The sequence below is a fragment of the Stenella coeruleoalba genome, assembly GCF_951394435.1.
Source record: "Stenella coeruleoalba genome assembly, chromosome: 13".
NCBI classification, from domain to species: Eukaryota; Metazoa; Chordata; class Mammalia; order Artiodactyla; family Delphinidae; genus Stenella; species Stenella coeruleoalba.
Window position 1 is genome coordinate 35,831,006 of NC_137159.1, and position 19,657 is coordinate 35,850,662.

Here is a 19,657-nt window from a genome sequence, read left to right on the forward strand (position 1 = left end):
TGACTATTATTCTTCTCTAAAAGATTCACTTTCACCAATTCATTTCATCTTTGTCTCAATCTTAAACTGATAAAGTTTTTTAAACTACTTAAATTAAAAACATGAGTCCCTGAACTCCTGACTCACCTCACGGGCCACCAGGGGGACTCACTACACACTCTGTGAAAGGCTGTCTTGGGGTACCGGGGAGGTTAAAAAACCCTTCCCTCTACTCTCTTCGGTTCAATACATTGGTCATTTGAATCAAACTGATTAAAGAGAGATTAATAGGAGAAAAGATTATTTTGCATACATATGAGGGCCTTACAGAAAAAAAGTGAAAACCCCAAAGAAGTGGTTAGACCTGAGGACTTAATATACCATTTTAACAAAGAGTAATAAACTGTGGAGAAGTAAGTAGACAAAGGAAGGAATAGGGGTTGGACTTCTAGGGGCATAAGTTGTGGGAAGGTAAATATATGGGGGAAGCTAATGGATTATAATGGATAATAGGGTTATTTAGTAAGGTTTGTTATGTTCAAGTTGGTGCTTTCTCCGCTGAAAAATCTTCTCCTCTCTGGTGATTGAGTCCTTCTCCTCTTTCTGGTATTTCTGGAAGATTTATGTTACTTTAACAAAGGGAAAGTTATGCCCTGCTTTTAGACAGACAGCTAATTGTCTTCAGTTAAAAACAATCCTTGCCAAAGTGGCATATTTTGGGGTGGCATATTCTGATCCCCTTCAAGGGAAACTTGAACAAGGCTCAGAGCCCAGTGGCTGCATGAGGGGTGTCAGCAGCAAGAGATAAGAGGACAACTGCTTACATACACTTCTACTTATGTGTGTTCTATTGTGAGTATGTGACCGAATGCAAGTTCGTGTGCCCGACGCACAGTGAGGCCAAACAAACCAAAACGTCTGTGTTTGGAGCAGAGTGAGGTTTATCTGAAATTCATCAGAAACCTGCACTTGTCAGAAAGTCCCTCCTATGACTCTTCCTGACGGTGAAGCACTTTTGCAAAAGCATCAGAGTACAACGATAACTGTCTATAAACAACCAAAAGACTTTAAAAGACATGGTTAAACACCTGCTTACAATGTAATCGATAAAGAAACGAACTATGACTGTTAGCATTTTATCAGGACATACCAGGTGTTTAGAAATTCCATATCATTTTTAGAACAATCTGTATTAATATCATTTATCCATAGAGTATAACCTGAGAAGGCTTATCATTCATTTGGTAAGGCTTTCCGCGTAATTTAACATTACCAAATAATCCTAGTTAACTTAATCTCTCTCTCTCAGATGCATCAAGGGTCCTCTGAAGCATCTCAAAGTTAGCTTCAGGTCAAAAGAAATTCAGTTAGAATTTGATATTTGGGAAGTTTGTCAAAAATATCAAAGAGGTTTCAAAACACTTGGTCAAATAAGATCACAGGTCACTGTGAAACAGTACTTAAATTCACTTAACCAAAGTGGCAAAAGATTTCAAAAGCAAACACAGATCACTTAAAGGCAAAGAACCTCACACAATCTGTTATTGAAAGCAGTATTCCAAGAAAACTTTGCTCTCTTAACAAAGTTCTCTCTCTAGTCTTGCACCAGCCTACTTTTAATAACAAAATTCATTTACCTAATTAAATTTAATCCAATCTTGGCTAATCCTGACCATGTACAAAACTCTTTTCTTAAGGTTCCTTTTCCACAAACTTCCCATCACTTTCTGTATCCACATTATATGTCCCCCTCCCCCGCTTTTTTTTTTTTTTTTTTAACCATCTAGAAACAACCAGGTCTAGGACAAAATTACTTTCTTTTCCCTTAACAAAATGCAGTTCCATTCCTCACACTCTGTTTTACTGAAAACACACATCTTACTTTCCTAACATATTGAAATGTTTCTCTTGTTTTAGTAGATTTAATCACATATAATTTTAACCCTTAGAAACCTTAATCTCCAGCAAAAAACCAAGGAGCAAGTAACTGTGAGCTATCTGTCACACCAGCATTTCCTGATTAGAAAACGTATGCTTTAGTCTTCCTCTCCTAAGAAGGCAAAGGTGGGTAAACTTACCACCCAGCAATTAATGTTCCAATATTTTATCCTATCTGAAATGACCCAGATAGTCGATGAATTCTCACCACTCAACTTAATTTAGTTTCAAGTTATCAAGTTACTTTCCTTGCTGACAAATTCACAACAGCTAAAATAAGGTCTTATTTGACCTCTAGTAAACCTAGGTACAACAGAAGTACTATACTTAACATGTTGACACTAAAGACATGTCAATATTAGTCAAACCAACAAGCTTAAGCTAGCTTCGATACCAGATGTTGATTCAGCACTGAATATCTCCCAGATCACTTGAAACTAAAATTCATTCTGACAAGTTTCTTTTTTATTTCTGAGAATTTAGATAAGCACTTAATTTCTTTTAAGCCAATTAAACAGAACTCATCCACGAACCAATCTTGGCAACGCCACTTTGGAGCCAGAGACACCTCGTATTTATATATCTATTTAGACAGAGATCTTACAATTGTTCTCTGTTCACTCATACCTAATTATTCATGGACAAACAGCAAACCAATGCAACGCAGAATTGCAGGTCTCTCAGGGTCACAATTCCCTGACTCCAGAAAGGGAAATTCCCAACCAGTCCTCTGCCATAGAAAAAGCCAATGCAATAGGGAAGGATACCCTCGTGTTGTCAGAGACCAGAGACGTCTCAACCAGCCAACACAAGTACTGATATACACACATAGACAAACAACAAATATCGTCCCACAAACAAAAGATAACACAAGGTGTAGCCCCCAAATTCCACTTCAACTCCGAGATGGAGGCTGCCAGAGTGTCCTGGCTCCCGAAAGAGAATGGGCCCAGAGTGGCTTGTAATGAGCCCTGGATGGCTCACTCCCTGAAAGTGAAGTGAGCCCTAGATGGAGCAAGTAGAATTTTCCCATCCTGCACAAGCCAGGACGATACACACAAAAACACAAACTACAAATAAGGTATGGTCACACAGAAAATCAGAGGAGGTGTAGTCTAAACATTCCACTTCCACTCCCAGACAGAGGCCTCCAGATTGGCCCAGCTCTTGAAAGAGAATGAACCCAGAGTGGCTAGCCCAGAGTGGCTCACTTCCCACAAGAGTGAGCCCAGAAGGAGTGGAGAGAATTCCCAGCCTGCATGCATACTGGAGCTACTCACCCCAAAGCCACACCGAAAGTGAACTGTAGCTTAGGACGTTCCTTGGCTCCAAACGGACTTGGGCTGAGGCGGCCAGTGCCTGCCACGGAGAGTCTCTCTGAGTTCCCCAGAGCAAAATGAGCTCCGGCAGCTGCTGGGGATTCGGGGAAAGGGCTGCTCCTGGCCAGGGTCGACTTGCCACAGGCATGAACTCCTGGGCTGGCTCACCAAAACTGTTACCGAATGCAGGTTTGTATGCCCACCCCACGGTGAGGCCAAACAAACGGAAACGTTGAAATTTGGAGCAGAGAAACGTTTACTGCAGGGCCAGGCAAGGAGAATGGGTGGCTCATGCTAAAAACCGTGAACTCCCTGATGGTTTTCAGGGAGAAGTTTTTATAGACAAAATTTGGGATGAGGGTTGGCAGGGTGTGTGACTTTCTTCTGATTGGTTGGTGGTGAGGTAACAGGGTAATGCTCAGCCTGAAGTTGCCATCCTCCACCTCAGTGGAGGCCTTAGTTCCTACAGAAGAGCTCAAAGGTATTGTTATGTGTATCCCTTCAGGAGGAACCAGGATCCTGCCCCAGGGTTGCACTATTGTTTCTCGACTGCTCCTTCTTTGTTTCTGCACCCCTCCCATTCCCTGATTAGCAACTGTTTGAATCTGCCCTTTGGAACTCAGGGAAGGTCCAGGAGGCTGAATGAAGCCTATTTCCTACAAACAAGAAAAGGGGGACATGGAAAGGCTTTTGTGTCCAGGAGGGCCCCACAGGGACCTGCTCAGTTTTCAGGATGTGGCCTCCTAGTGGGCACAAGCCCATGACGTTGGACCTTCGGCTTTCCAGCCCATCAAACCTTGGTGCTGAGCTTGGTACATCACGCGTGCTCTATACACCCTTTTCCAATAAATAGCAGAGCTCACAATTCGTAACCAGGCAGTAAGTGGTCAGTGCCACCTCTGCAGAAGCCCTGGCGCTGGAGGAACTCAGAGGAGGGACCCAGGCTTTTTTCCTATGACTCCTTCTCGTGACATGCACTCCAGTCAGCCCATATCAACCACTGGAGGGGCCCATACGATTTGTCTGCACTTCCTCTGTGATATCCAACACTCCCACCAAATCCAGGCCCCTGCTATTTCCACCTATTTCTGGGGGGGGAGTGACTCTGCCTTGAACTGGTGGCACCAGGCAAGGAGCGTGGTCTCTGCAGGTTTTGTGCTCAAAGTGGGGCTAAGTTTGCTCTGAGCGTCTTAATCACCCTTCTTGGGCCAGCAAGGATTATGAGTTATGGCAAAGGAGGGAGGGGGCCTATCACCTGCGAAGAAACTCTGGCTCCCAGCTAGCCTTCCAGACCACGTTCCGACTAGCAAGTACCTGCCACGGCCTGAGGGTACTTTGAAAGGTTTCTGAGACAGCTGAGGCCTCATCGCGGGAAGGGGTGAGGGCAGTGAAGAAGGCAATGGGGGGTGGGGGGTGGCGATTTGGACTAAGTTCCTTTGGAGTCACGTCTTTCTCTAGAACTGGGCTTATATAATTTGTTGCTTGAGAGCTTTTCGAGAGTTTAGAGTCGTGGTTCTCAAAGGGCAGTCAGTCTCTGGGTCAGCAGTCTCCGCGCCACCTGGGAACTTGTTTGAAATGCAAATTATCAGGCCACCCCAGACCTCTGGAGGTGGAAGCCAGCCCTCTGCGTTTTAAAAAGCCCTCTGGGTGATGGTGATGTAGGCTGAAGTTGGAGAAACTGTAGAAAGTGACTCCTTAAAAACATTCCCCACCAACCCACTCCTGATCACCTCGTCTCTCTCTCACACACACGCACGCACGGACGCACTTGACTCGGAAAGAGCCAGAGCGTACATCTGTGAGATGTGGAGCCCGGGTCGCTCCGAAGCTGACTTAAAGAATCGCAAGGCGTACCTCCCCCTGCTTGCCAACAGGAGCCCTTTGCTTCCGCCACGACTTTCACACAGTCCGTATTCAACTCGCTGTGCCGACCTTGCTTTTGCATTCCAGCGGGGCACAAAGCTGAGGCCTGTTTTCCCATTGTCTGTCAGATGAATGCTTGGATTGGTGTCCGGCTGCCCGCTCGTGCTTGGTAATCCGAAACAGAGACCTGGAAGTCTCGGGGCCAATTCAGGCTTCCTGCCGGGGAGCCAGCTGGAAGCCTGTTGGAGAAGAAAGGACGTTGGTGTCACAGCGCCACCCTGTGGCGGGGAGGGAAAGAGCCACTCTGCACGGCGGTCTGCATTGGGCTTGGAGTCTGCAGAGACCTTAAACCTCATCAAATCCAAACATAACAAAACGCCCATTTAAAGAGCATTTACTGTGTGTTAAGCACGGTAATCATTGCCTCAGAGTTTCCTACGCGGTAGATAAGGTCACACAGCTGCTAAAAGTGAGCCAGGCTATGAGTCCCCAAAAGTCTGTAGAGAGGTGACACAACTAAGTACCAATCTGTCCTTTCATGCTCTTCCAAGTTCCAGTGGGGAATGCTCTTTATAGCCCTGCTTCTCAAACCCACAAGTGCAGGCAACACCTGGAGATCCTGTTACAATGCAGATCCTGATTCAGCAGATCTGGGCAGGCACCCAAGATCCTGCATTTCTAAGGGCTCCCAAGTGATGCTGATGCTGGATCATGGACCACACTAAGAGGCAAGACCCAGAGCAGTGCTGTCCGGTAGAACACGGAAGGCTCTAACCCCACGCTGTCCAACACTTTGGCCACTAGCCACCTGTGGCCATCGAGCACTTGAAATATGGCTACTGCAACTGAGAAACTAAAATTTTCATTAATTTCAACTACTTTAAAAGTAAATAGCCCCTCTGTGGCTAGTGTATCCCATACTGGACAGAGCAGGGTCCCTCATGAGGGGGGGCTTAGGCTAACTTGTTATAGAAGAGCCAAAATTCCATGGCAGGTTAAAGCAGGATTATTGATTAACAGATTTTTAGAGCCATGGGAGATTAATAGACTCCAACCTTGAAGATGTGGTATATATATACAATGGAATATTATTCAATCAAAAAAAAAGTGAAATTAAAAAAACAGTGAAATAATGCCATGTGCAGCAACATGGATGGACCTAGAGATTATCATACTAAGTAAAGTAAGCCAGACAAAGACAAATATCATATGCTATCGCTTATATGTGGAACCTAAAAAAATGGCACAAATGAACTTATTTATAAAACAGAAATAGATTCACAGACAGAGAAAACAAACTTATGGTTACCAAAGGAGAAAGGGGGGGAGGCATAAATTAGGACTTTGGTATTCAAATATACATACCACTATATATAAAATAGATAACCAACAAGGACTTACTGTATAGTACAGGGAACTATACTCAATATCTTGTAATAACCTATAAGGGGAAAGATTCTGACAAAGAATATATATACTCTTCTTCAACATGGCTGTTGCCAGGAGGCCACAGGTGGGCCTCCCGATAGGGCTGCTCATGACAACTTCGCCCCCGCCAAGAGCAAATGATGAGAGAGCAAGAGAGAGGGCCTAGGATGGAAGCTGCAGCCTTTCGTAACCTCAACATGATGTGCTGTACCATCAATCCTGCTGCATTCTGTTGACCACAGAGTAACCCTGTTGCATTGTGGGAAAGGACTGCACAGGTGTGAGTACCCAGAGGTGGGGGCCACTGGGGGTCATTTTGGAGGCTGCTCATCACAAATATGAAAAAGAAGATAAAATTCACCTGAACCCTCGCTCTCCATAAACGATCACTGTAGCACTGAGAGGTAATTCCTGTATGTGACACGTATATTTGTATGTGTGTGTATGGCAGATTTTTTTTCTGACTCTTAACTCATATATTAGTCTCTGTATTTTTCCTCCATTTCCCTTTCAGCTGGAAATCCAGGCTTTGTTTAACCTCCTTCCTGCATGGAAGATATGCACTCAATTTTTATTATTCTACTGGATACCCTAAATTGCAAACATGCTTATTTGATGCAACAAAATATAAAGTGAATCAATGTCTTTATTCTCCTCCTAAACAATTCAATGATATTAAAACATTAAATCAGATCATTAAGCTCCCATTTTATAATTACTGTTGTCTAGTGGTTTAGTCCTATCTCATTTTTACATATCCTAAATTAGTTTTATAAATCATTATTATTGTTTTTAGATTTACCCCCTGGTTTACCTGTTTCTTTACTCACCAATGCTTCTTTCATCCCAAAGCAAGATGAAGTCTTGGCACCTGAAGGTTTCTTTCTTTCTTCCTTTCTTTTTTTTTTCTTGAAAGCTCAGCATTTCTAGGAGTTTGTAACAGGAGAATTTTCAAATCATCTAATTCCCATGTTGCTGGTAATCCCTTTATTCAAGTATTGTAGCAGGGCTAGTATACTTCTTCCTTTTGAAAAACTTAAACCCATTGAAGAGATTATGCGTCTGAAGGGGGCAGGCTGGAGAGAGGTCTTGAGGCAGCAGGGAGTTAGGGATGAAGGGAAAAAGGAAAGGCAGGTATTTGAGGAGGGAGGTGGCAAGACCTCAGAGGTGATACTTCAGAGGGTGGGTCTGAGGAAGCCAGTCTCCAGGATTTCCAAGATTCCTGCACCCAGGCCAGGCACTAAAGCCCACAGGGACCGAGTGGACAGGGGATGGGGAGGGCTGCAGTGGGATCTGTGTGTATATATGGTCAAAAATCACAGAAGCATACTGGTGTTTTGCTGCTGTGGACCACGGATCCCAGCACAACTGTGGTGATGGGGACACCTGAGAATCACTGAAGGCAAATTCCCATCAGGACAAGTGAGGGTTAGGAGGCAGAATTAAATTGAGTAAAAGGAAATAAAGGACTTAAATATTTCTTGCTCATATAGTTTGCAGGCTGAGATTCATACGTGCTACACACACACACACACACACACACACACACACACACACACACATTTAAACTGTAGTCTAGTTGTACTTTTGTATCCTGCTTTTTCACCTAGCTTATATTACGGACATGATGCAATGTGATTATCTACACTCCCCAACCATGTCCACAAAGTTTCCATGGAGAGAGCCATACATCAGGGGATGCCCTGCTTCACTGGCTGTGAGGGCAAAGTGCAAGGTCACATTCCTTTCACTCTTCAAAGACCCAACGCCCCCAGAGAATCTATCAGGAGAAGCCCTTTCTTCGATCCCCGGGAGTCCTCGGCCCTATTATAACCTATTATAACCCCGTGCGTCTCAGCCCAGCAGGAGAGGCCTGTTCTGGTGACTCTCACCTGGAGGCTGGGACACCTTCTCCTCCCCGGCTAGTAGGTGGCTGCTTCTTGGCTGTCACAAGATGTCACCAGCGACTTAGCAGGTGGATGCATTTCCTGTCCTTAAGGATGGCAGCGACCCAGGCTATTTCCTCAACCCTGAAATGAAGCTATTAGTTACCATTACAGGTTTTCTGTGAATTCAATGTAAAAAAAAAGGTTAAAAGTATTGTGATGATCACTAAGTCTGACACCCATGTTCTCATTCTCCCCCTTCTGGAAATGTGGTGGAATTGCACTTCCTTACCCTCTCAAGGCCTCTTTGAGTTTTGGGAGCCCAAGAAAAGTGGGTGAAAGTGACCCATGTCACTTTGACCCTATGAGCCAATCCATAACTTGTCACATTTTCCATCTTCCTACCACTGCTGCCGTCGCCATTCCACATGGTGGCTACTGCATCAGCTGTGGTCCCTGAATGAGGCCCATGGAAGTGAGGCCCCAGCCACCTCAAGATAGGCAGGTGGAATGAATATAAAATAAATCTTTGTTGTTCTGAGCACTGAGATCTGGACATCATTTGTTACCACCTACCCTAACTGGTTAAATTTTTTTTAAAGGATGAACCTACTCAAGGTTACAGAGGCTTAATATTAAAGCAGAAGAGAGGAGAGGATGCAGACTATTTTAGGGTTCTTCCCCATTCCTCACTCATTGACAGGGGGTTACAGCTGCCTTGAGACAGAACAGCTTCAATGCCTGGACATTGCGTAGAACACTCTCCTTTCCACCCCTGGGTGAGTCCAGCTAATTATTTTGAGGACATCTCTGCCAGGCCTCCATCTTGCCTGTGAAATCTATGGCCCTGGTGGAGATCTGGATTCCCATTCTGCCCTTGGGCTTTACGACAGCCTGGGCACCATGCCCGTGGCCTTGGTGGTGTTGACCTGCATCTTCTTTTGATCCCTCTTGCTGTGCTTCTTGGCAAAGTGCATGTTTCTGAGGAACTTGGGTCCATGCCCTTACGAGATTCAGATCTTTTTGATCAGGGTTTCTTGATGCCATTTCTGTGCTATATGGGGAAGGGTTGTACATGGTGTGGTTCTTGGCCTCAGCCATGTCTGCAAGGAAGCCAAAGGCTCCTGAAGCACCTTGAACCAGAGGAGAAATGTAACTTCTTTTTTAAATTAGGAGGAAAAAAGTGAACTTTTAAGTTGGACAAAATATTTTCATATATAATATTAAAATGATCACTTTTGGGGACTTCCCTGGTGGTCCAGAGGGTAATACTCCGTACTCCCAATGCAGGGAGTCTGGGTTCCATCCCTGGTTGGGGAACTAGATCCAGCATGAAACTAAGAGCCCACATGCTGCAACTAAAAAAAAAAAAAAGATCCCACATGCCACAACTAAGACAGAGCGCAGCCAAAATAAATAAATAAATATTTTAAAATAAATAAATAAATAAAATGATCACCTTTATACCAACCCAGTAACCTCCTTCTTCTATAGTAATAGAACCTCTGCGCAGGCTCAGCGGCCATGGCTCACGGGTCCAGCTGCTCCGCGGCATGTGGGATCTTCCCAGACCAGGGTTTGAACCCATGTCCCCTGCATCGGCAGGCAGATTCTTAGCCACCGCACCACCAGGGAAGCCCCAAGCCTACTTTCTAATAATAAAGGGGGAAGAAGGTTCTTCACTTTTTTGTGTGTAATGAATTATGAATGCGTTCCAAGTTCAATCGGAAGAAACCAGGAGAAGGAGAGGTTGAAAGCAAAGAGTGACCCAGGACGATGGTTAAGTGCAAGGGCACTGAGAAGGCAGGACGAAAGGGAGTGCAGAGCCCAGGTGGAGGGGCCTGGCCCTGATGGTGGGAGGGACACCACTCCACTCGGATTAAGGGGAATGGCAGATGAGGGGATCTGCGAGCAGGAGACTTGAGATTTGGGAGCAGGAAGTTGAGGCAGTCCCTTCCTTTTCTCAGGGAAGCAGGAGGGGAGAGAGAAGTAAGAAAGTCAAGCCGGGGGGCTTCCCTGGTGGCGCAGTGGTGGGGAGTCCGCCTGCCGATGCAGGGGACGCGGGTTCGTGCCCCGGTCCGGGAGGATCCCACATGCCGCGGAGCGGCTGGGCCCCTGAGCCATGGCCGCTGAGCCTGCGCATCCGGAGCCTGTGCTCTGCAACAGGAGAGGCCGCAACAGTGAGAGGACCGCGTACCGCAAAAAAAAAGAAAAAAAAAAAAAAAGAAAGAAAGTCAAGCCGGGAGAGTTTATGTAAGTGTTCAGGGGTGGGAGAGTGGGCCCTGCATCCTCCCCATCGCTGTCGTGTTGCGTTGTCTAAAAGTACAAGAACTAAAAACCAGACACAATTTAACTCAATCTGTCAAGTACCACACAAGGCCATCCCTGAATAGGACTGGAGAAGAAGAAGTTTTTTCTATGATTCGATCATTAAAAACAGGAATATAGAACAGGTTGGTGGCCTATCCAAAAGTTTCAAGCCAAAATGTATTCATTGTCTGTAGTTATCAAATTAAAATAGATCCTTGTGATAAAAATATCAGGATAACTGAGACCCAAATAAAACACACAAATGTGGCCATTTCAGCTGTGAATCAGGCACGGCCAGACACCACGCTAAGCTTCTCACATGGCTTAGCTCTCGATCCTGTGAAACAGGTATTTTCATCCTTGTTTTATAGATGAGAAAACTGAAGCCAGGAAAGATTAAATAACCGCCCTAAACCATACAGCTACCAAAAGAGGAGGCCAGAATTTGAACCAAGATGGATCTGACTCCAAAACTCCGCTCTTAACCACTGCCCACTGCCTTCTCTTATCCCAGGAGGAGTGTGCCAGGACCTGTCAGTCCCAAAGTCTTGCTGGCCTTCTAGAAAGCTATGGAGACTTTATGGAAACAGAACTTCTGGAGGTTGGCCTGATATCTCAGAGTGGCTAGTTGAGAAATCAGGTTAGACACACCCTCTACTCCCTCACCAGCCCAGCAATTGTTCTACAGTAAAAGTCACCTAGCTGGTCGGCGGCCTTGCACTTTCTTCTAGTGGATGTCATACCTGGTGGCCAAATGAACATCAATAAGTCACGGCTTTTGTCATGTCACTCTGCTACTCCCCACTGACCCACAGGATAAAGTCCAGACTCCTTGACCTGGCACTCAGGGATCCCCCCCTTCCCCAATAATCTAGGCAGGCTACTGCAGTTAGGAACAAATTCAGCTGTATGTGATAGAAAACCCAAAATAACCATGACGTAAACAAGAAAGAAGTTTCTCCCTAGTACCTAAATGAAAGTCGACAGATTGGCAGTCCAGGGATAGTACAGCAGCTCCACAGTTATAGGGGTTACAGTTTCATCACTACATCATTTCTAAAGTGTGGCCCTTGTAGCCGTTGTCTCAGATAATGCTAGAGGACCAGTCATCACATATATTTCCCAGACATCAAGATGGAGGAAGGGAGGAAGAAGGGTTAAGGAGGAACTTGTTCTATTTTAAGAGGTTTTCCCAGAAGTTTCTACAAAACATTTCTGCTTACATTTCATTGGCCCACACCAAGTCACATGAAAACACATAGCTGAAAGGGAGACTGGGGCAAGTAAGCATTGTTGCAGGAAGGCTTTAACTAAGGAATAGGGTAGAACCGATATAGGGGTTGACCATAGCAGCCTCTGGCATTTCTAGAGCTGCCCCATCACTAGGTGCTTCCTTGGGAACCCTCTCCAGCTGTCTGGTCCATTCCTGTCTCCTCAATATGAGCCATGCAGGGACTCCCTACCCCGGTCCCCTGGGAGCGTCCCTATCCCTATTTCTGTGTGCAGGTCAAGACTTGATCTCTTTCTTAAGCCTTTCCTGGCCACCCTGACTTCCGGTGACCTTCCTTCTTCCTTCTACAGGATCTCTTGGGAAAGGAAGCAGAGCAGTGGAAAGTGCCTAGACTTCAGAGTCTTGTCGTGGCTCTTCTCCCACCCCCTGTGTGATCCTGGGCAGTTTATTTAGCTTCCATGAGTCTCAACTATCTCTTCTTAACTTCAACAACCTGGAATAGGGTGCATAGTGAGGTAAGGTCTGAATTAATTTTTAAGTCACTGACTCCTTCTCAGTACAGTTAGGAGAGAGTCATGTTGGAGCAAGGCTTTTTTTTTTTATGAGAGGAGCTGCTATTTGCCCCTTTTAGTTAAAAATTTTTTTTTGGCAAACACAGCCTCCCCTGCCCTGGGTGTAAGATCTTTGTCTTTGACAATTAAAAGGAATAACAGGACCTTTGCTTGATTTAGCAAGGCAACCCTTCGCTAAGACCCCTTGTTAGGCAGAGTTCTGAAAAGGGAGGGACGCATTTGCAAAACCATCTCAGAGTCTTAAAGGAGGGAAGGAACGAAGACCCCTTTACCCCAAGCTCTCTGAGATTTAAACTTACAAAAGCTCGTTGGGATGTCATCGACCAAAGTCTGAGAGCAGGAAAGGACACCCGGGGCCACAAAAGGGGAAGTTTGAGGGAGGTTATGGGGATTCTGGGATGGTGACCTTCATACAAATACATAATGGCAATCCAGAGGCAGCCACCCTGGCACGGGGTCAGGCTTTGGGAATACATATGTGTACTTTTTTTTTTTTTTTTTTCCTTTGGCTGCACTGTGCAGCATGGGGGATCTTAATTCCCAGACCAGGGATTGAACCTACCCCGTGTGCAATGGAAGCACAGAGTCTTAACCACTGGACCACCAGGGAAGTCCCACATATGTGTACTAAGAAAAAGTATTGCCACCTTAAAAGCTGGAATGTGGCACTACGGTGGCTGGCAAGGGACCTGTACGGGCAAGGGCATCGCCAAAATCTAGAGCAAGTGCTGTGCTGACCTACGCAAAACCAGTCTTCAACAGCGACACCTTGTGGCGGAAATCGAAACAACAGCGCTGGTGAGCTGGTATGGCTCATAGTACTGACCTCTTCCGACTAAAAATATAGGATTCTTGCAAAGTTTAAAGGGATGGCTCAATAGGTAGATGATTAGATTTTCCACTAATAAAAGTAAATGGGAGTTATTAATGGTAAAAATAAGAAATGTGACTACATTTGTACCCCAAAGGAGACATACATCATACTTGTAGAGTGTCGCCCCTGGGTCTGTCTGCAGAACAGGAAACAGAACTTGGAGAGAAGGGTTTCAGCTGGCTGTCTCTCCTGGGCTGCCTGCCTTGTTGTGTGCTGTCTCCCAGAACTTCTTCGGCTCCACTTACAGCCTGGCTTCTGGACCTTGTGATCCCAGCAGTGACAGGGCAGGGAGCATAGGACGGCCCCAGAAGGAGGAATCAGCCCCAGAAGCAGTCACTAAGTCTCCAACTAATGGAATCCTTTTCAGGGTAATGAAATTGCAGTTAATGCAACTTGTGGCTAGTTCCTCTCAAACTGTGGCGTCGTCCGTTTGTGGCTTCTTGTCATACCCCTGGCAGGAAAGGCCGCTTCTCTGTAATCAGATTGTAGAGCCATGGGGCCTCTTCTAAAACAGGAAGCAAGCTCTTTTTAGAGCGTTCATTTTATTTGTTGTACATTTTAGCAGATTAAGCACTTAGGCTTGGGATTTTTTAAATATTTATTCTTTGGGCCAAAGGAGCATTTTAATAAAGCTAAGTTCTTTGTATAAAGCTTCTCCAAACCATGACTTATTAATTCCTAAAGAAGCAGCACGTGGTCCTCGATTACTGGCAGCCCCTCCTTCTACAGGACGATACCAGGGAGAGCGCCAACAACAGCAAAGGGGCCCCGAACGGTGACCCTTGCACTGAACTGGCCCACCAGATGTGTTTTGTTCGGGACATTTCACGTGAAAATCCAGATTTATTACTCCTTTTGGACAAATGGGCTTGAATTCTCAGAAGGCAACAAAGGGCAGCTGCAGCCTTCCGAGGGGCGTGGTGGGTGTCCTGTTCTGCCAAAGCTGCCGACACCCCGATTGTCTTACGCTTGCCCATGTACACGAACCTGCCTGGCTGCCGTGGGGATTTGCATTTGCTCCCCCTTGGCTGGCGTGAGCTGTACACGAGCTTCTGAGCTTCTCTTGTACTGCTCAGCAGACAGCAAGAGCCTGGAAGACAGGAGGCGTGTTCTTTTCCTGCTCTATCACTAGCGCTGAGCACGGATTCTCGGTAAATGTTGGATAAAAGAATAATGGAGTAAATGGGCAGATATCCCCTGTGTGCCTACTGTGTGCCAGGTATGGAGCTAGGCACCAAAGGGCCACAAAGGTGTTATAAGCCATGATATCAAGGAGTTTAGAGCATAAAGCGGTAACAAGATTGTGTAGGGGGTGCGTGTGTGTGTCTGGTATTTTAAACAAACACAGTGCATAAGCAATCAGAAGGACAGCTTTGCCAGCCCCTGATGGAAACTCCAGCAGGGCTCTGGACTGTCCCCCCACTCTAGGGAATGGCAGTGTTACAGCCCCTAGCCCCTTTAAGGCCCAACCACAGTCACCTGTGGATAGAATGTTCCTCCTATATAATCAAAACTCTGAACTTGATGTGGCCTTACCTTTTCTTCCATCTCCCCGGCGACCTGAGCAGGGAGGTGGTGTAGCTTTTCTCCTCCCCACCCCCTTTCCCACCAGCAGGCCAACAGGGTTCCTGCCCACAGGGAGAAAGGGCAGAATCCAAGATGGTACCCTTGTCTCCAGACCCCAGGGTCCTCTGAATGGCAGGTGGGTTAAGGTAACTCTTGAGCTCATGGGCACTCTGGGGGTTCCTCAAAGATCCCCCAAACTGGGGGCTTACCCCCAGTTCCCAGGACTCTGTCACTGCAGAACATGGAATCTGGAGGTTCCCACTTCTTTTTGGCTGCCCCCCTACCATCCTGACCATATTGGATGGGATTTAAGATGTTCCCACAGTGGCTTCCTTGGACACTTTTCTTGGTCTACAAGGAAAGCAACACTCCCCTTGCTGTGCCCTGGGTGGAGGGCAGTTCCTTCCCTCTCTCTCCCTGGCCCCAGGCTGCTTCAGCTCTCTCAGGCAAGCATTGATCTGGCCCTGGTCCATAGAGGCCCCCAGCTGCAAAGACCCCACATTAAGCTCTCAAGCAACCACTGAAGCCCAATTTCTCTGGGCTTGAGGGGAAAGAAGTGACACTCCCATTTGGTCTCACCTTTCTCTCTCCAGGTTTACAGCACAGCCCACTCCTAAGAAATTCTAAAAAAATCCTATCAACCATTTTATGACCAGGGAAAGTCCAAAGGTCTGGAAACCTAAATTCTGCATTTAATGATCTCTTAAACTCACCTTAGGGTCTGATATCTCTTTAACAAAATTGTAAAAACCAAAGAAGAAAGAGTTCCATTTAACATCCCATTCTCATAAATAACAGGTGCCCTTAGAAGGCTCAGACAAACACTCCTATGAGAGCCTAAAGGAGCAGAAGGTTCCTTCCATATAGGGAAAGAACCAAGAAAGACTGCCTGGAGGAAGCAGACATTGAACTGGGCCTTGGATAAACAGAGGTCAGGGAGGAGAATAGCCCAGGGGAAGAAACCAGCATAGGGAAGGGCCATCAATGGTGTCCTAAGGGATATGTCCATTGCCAGGAACAGATGCTCAAATTACTTCAGAAAAAAGGGGTAAGTGTTAAATGTTCCCATGAATACCTTCAGAAAAGTGGTTCTCAGAGTGTTGTCCCTGGACCAGCAAGCCGCATCAGCATCAGAGAGAACTTGTAAGAAATGCAGATTCTCAGACAGCACTCAGAGCCTCTGAATCAGAAAAGAAACTCAGGGGTCAGTTAGCATTCTTTGTTTGAACATATCTTCCAGGTGATTCTCATCCACAGGGAAGTTTGAAAACCTCTGCCATGGAGAATTTCTGGAAGGATATGCAAAGAACTAATAAGAGGGGTTATTTCTAGGGAAAATAACGGGGTGCTGGAGCCCAAAGGTAGAGGGTGGGGGAGATTTCGTAATTGGGTCCCTTGTGCATGTATGTCTATTCAAATAACCCAAGAATCATGAGACTCCCGGCCCTCCCATCTACTTCCCTCACCCCATAGCTGTCCTAGCACCCCGCTCCTCACACTGCCTCTCCCCCAGGCAACTTGGCTTGCTTTTCTCCTCTCCCCATTCTTCTCTTGTCTGGTCTTTATTACTATGTCTTCTAACCCTCATAAGGAGAGTTGAGGGAAGGAGTAGAGAAACCAGGCTAGCACTTACAGAATTCTCCTTGAGGAGCTGGAGGGGCAGGAAGTCTATGCACCCGAGCGTGCTAATAATGTCTGTTGGGTTCCCCTCTACTAAGGAATTAAGAGAAAGCCCGTCTCCATCCTCTTTCCAGTAGTCAAACAGGCATTGTTTTCTTCTTCCGTTGTGCTTTTGTTTCTGTTCCACTCTCCTCCTGACTCAGCCCTCAGAAGCCTGAGCTCTCAGCCTAATTCCAGCCACACAGAAACCGTGGAGAGGGCTGCTCAGCGTCTGGAAGATGTTTTGCAGCTGAAACATGTCGACCAAGAAACACAGAAGGCTGCGAATTAGAAGAGAGCTTCTGTGGAATTAGGAATTGCAATTCAGGAGATACCGGTTCAGGTAAAACCAAAAGAGTGTTCCAGGGAAGAGAAAGAGTCAGGGGCTTATAAAGGTAAAAGGCACCGGGTTGTTGAGTTTTAAGAACTAGGATTGACCCTGACGCAAGAAAGGAAATATTTGTCCTTAAGGGATAGGTTGTCATGGGTTATTTTAGGGTGAGGGTCTGATAAGTATCTTGAGTTTCTGGAACATGGGGCAGATGTTCTGGATGCCTGCGTTAAGACAATAAATGGTCAGAGCTCAGATTCCATCCAGGCCGAGGCGTGTGTAAATCATACTTCTTCCACGGTCTCTCAGCTCCATTTTAGAGAACGCTCTTAGCGACGCTGACTCTACGTTGACTTTCGTCACACAAACAGGAGCAAGAAGAACCTTCTAACAGGTCACCCACACCCCAAAGACAGCCACATGGAAGTGGACGATGTGGCAAGAATATGTATCCAGGGAAGTAGGGCGAATGCCCATGGTGCCCAAACATCCCTGCTGATCCAGTGAGTGGCCCTTGGCTTGTGGTGTGGGACTGAGTTTACAGATACCACCTCCACCCCAGGAACTCAGTACCTTCGATGCAGTGATAAGCTAGTAAGTTAACTTTTTTTTTTTTTTTTTTTTGCGGTACGCGGGCCTCTCACTGTTGTGGCCTCTCCCGTTGTGGAGCACAGGCTCCGGACGCGCAGGCTCAGCGACCATGGCTCACGGGCCTAGCCGCTCCGCGGCATGTGGGATCTTCCCGGACCGGGGCACGAACCCGTGTCCCCTGCATTGGCAGGCGGACTCTCAACCACTGCGCCACCAGGGAAGCCCTAGTAAGTTAACTTTTAAAAAAGTCCTGATTAATGGTGTTTGCCAATTCCCGTTGTGTAAATACTCATGCCTCAGCCAATTTCAAGTTACCGGTGTGAAGCGCTGGGAAGAGATCCACACAACAGAGGGCAGAGTTAGCGGGCTTCCCAGAGGGAGTGGCTGAACCACATGCACCCCTGGGGGCACAGAACTCCACTGCTGGACAGGACTGATGTGTATGGCGCCCAGTGCGTGTCCCCTAGGAAGAGGCCAACATCTCTGTGTTACCTTCCAGTGTTGCAGAGAGCACACAGCAAGCCTTAAGAGTCCCTGACTAACATTGTTGAAATGTGATATTCATTAGCACAGCTGATTTTATTGATTTTTTTCTGAGATCTATTATTTAAAAAAAAGCATTAGTTATGGTTTTTCCCTTCTCCAGGATTAGTCATGCAGTGAAGGATCAGAAGAGGTGTCACTCATTACACATGTCCTAATATGAGTCGAGTGGGTACATTGTTATTAACAACACTCTTAACCATCAGTGTTGATAACAGGACTGCTCCCTGCCAGGCCCGGTGGTAAGTGTTTCACTCACGGTGTCCCAGCCGGTTCTCTCAACAGCTTCTCCCCGTGGGAAGTAGGTATCTGTATTTCACCAGCAATTGTAACCTGTGTCATAATTTTATGCTTGCCTAAAAAAGAAAAAGAAAAAGCCAATTAATCGACACAAGAGTTTCTTAGTACTTACAAGTTTTATTTTGTACTTACTGAAAGAGCGAGCTCTTTGAGATTTATTTAAAGATATTTGCCATACATCACTCCTGTGCATAGATAAAAAGCAAAATACCAGTGAAATAAATTGGTTATGGTATTTCCAAACTTCCTCACACTTGGGGTCCACTCTTCTCGTCACGCTTTGACTCAGAGTCATGGTGGCCTGTTTTTCCCCACATTGTTGTCCTGGGTCCCAAGAGCTTGTGACACAGCCTCATTAAAAGGAGGCTCCACTACTGTCTCTGGGGTTTTCTCCCTGGCAGCTGACTGCTGGTCAGCAAGTTTTGACGTCCAGGCAGTGACAACAAGGTCCCGACTTCAGCCTGCCTGACATACACGTTAAGACACATCATGGGCTTCCCTGGTGGGGCAGTGGTTAAGAATCCGCCTGCCAACGCAGGGGACACGGGTTTGAGCCCCGGTCCGGGAAGATCCCACATGCCGTGGAGCAACTAAGCCCGTGCGCCGCAACTACTGAAGCCCATGTGTCACAACTACTGAAGCCTGTGTGCCTAGAGCCCGTGCTCCGCAACAAGAGACGCCACCTCAATGAGAAGCCCGCGCACCGCAACGAAGAGTAGCTCCCGCTCACCGCAACTAGAGAAAGCCCGGGGAAAGCAACGAAGACCCAACGCAGCCAAAAATAAATAAATAAATTCATTAAAAAAGAAAAAAAAAAAAAACTAACGGACGATAGCAAGCGTTGGTGAGGATGTGGGAAAATTGAAAACCTCATACATTGCTTCTGGGAATATAAAATAGTTGCTGCTGCTGTGAAGAATACCCTGGCAGCTCCTAAAATGTTAAGCAAAGATCTACCATATGACCCAGCGATTCCACTACCTGAAAGAACTGAAAACATAGATTCACACAAAACCTTGTACGTGAACGTTCCTAGCAGCATTATTAATTACGGTTAAAAAATGGAAACAACCCAAATGTTCATCAGCAGATGAATGGATAAACCAAAGTGGTATATCCAGACAACAGAGTATGATTTAGCCACAAAAAGGAATGAAGTCCTGATACGTACTGTAACACAGATGAATCTTGAAGGTATTCTAAGTAAAAGAAGCCTGTCACAAAAGGCCACATACTGTACGATGCCCTTTATATGAAATGTTCAGAA

The 19,657-nt window shown here is 46.1% G+C and overlaps 1 protein-coding gene across 1 annotated transcript in view; it reads right to left on the reverse strand.

The window, feature by feature from the left end:
• SLC1A4 (solute carrier family 1 member 4) overlaps positions 1 to 7,588 on the reverse strand; it is a 93,330-nt gene extending 85,742 nt beyond the window's left edge. The window contains exons 1-2 of the mRNA XM_079940696.1: positions 7,358 to 7,588; positions 5,091 to 5,338 (exon numbers count right to left, since the gene is read on the reverse strand). The gene's annotated coding sequence lies outside the window, so the exon portion shown is untranslated. The remainder of the gene's footprint in view (positions 1 to 5,090; positions 5,339 to 7,357) is intronic.
• Between the last annotated feature and the right edge of the window lie 12,069 nt (positions 7,589 to 19,657).